The sequence below is a fragment of the Myotis brandtii genome, unplaced genomic scaffold (assembly GCF_000412655.1).
Source record: "Myotis brandtii unplaced genomic scaffold, ASM41265v1 scaffold632, whole genome shotgun sequence".
Classification (NCBI taxonomy): domain Eukaryota; kingdom Metazoa; phylum Chordata; class Mammalia; order Chiroptera; family Vespertilionidae; genus Myotis; species Myotis brandtii.
In genome coordinates, this window is record NW_005370419.1 from 212,166 (window position 1) to 212,847 (window position 682).

At 60.7% G+C, this 682-nt stretch overlaps 1 protein-coding gene across 1 annotated transcript in view; it reads left to right on the forward strand.

The window, feature by feature from the left end:
- RNF213 (ring finger protein 213) overlaps positions 1-682 on the forward strand; it is a gene marked incomplete at its 5' end in the record, with an annotated part of 65,748 nt that overhangs the window by 48,841 nt on the left and 16,225 nt on the right.

The following is a 682-nucleotide window of genomic DNA, read 5'->3' on the forward strand; positions in this document are numbered from 1 at the left end:
AGGTGGGACCAGGCAGGGGAGGGTGTGTGTGGGGGGTGGAGGGGGCCGGGGGATGGCGCCGGCGTCTGTGAGGAGTCGGTCCTGCGGGTGCTGACTGACTGTGGGCGCCCGTGGCCCTCCCTGCTTATGGTAAGAGCCATGCCGGGTTTTTGGAATCTCGTCTTTGTATATATTTTTTAAATTTTAATATGTGTTTATTGATTTCAGAGAGGAAGGGAGAGGGAGAGAGAGATAGAAACATTAATAATGAGAGAGAATCGTTGATGGGCTGCCTCCTGCACACCCCACACTGGGGATGGAACCCACAACCCGGGCCTGTGCCCTGACCGGGAATCAAACCGTGACCTCCTGGTTCATAGGTTGACGCTCAACCACTGAGCCATGCTGGCCGGGCTGGAATCTGGTCTTTAACGTGTTCTGAGCTTCCTTTGTGGGCCCCGTGCACCCCGGCGTCGTGCAGGGAAAGAGGCGGCCCTTCCTAGGCTCAGGGCGTTTTGGGGACCATGACGTCGGGAGAAGGGGGACGATGGCCATGGTTCCGTCACGAGGCCTCTGGCACATGCGCAGGGAGCTTAGCGGCTGACGGAGCTCGCGGCCTGGGTGCTGTCGCCCTGAGGTGGCCCCTCGGGTGCAGTCTGCAGGGTCTGGGGGAGTCTCCCTGCCCCTCATGGGCGGGGGCAGG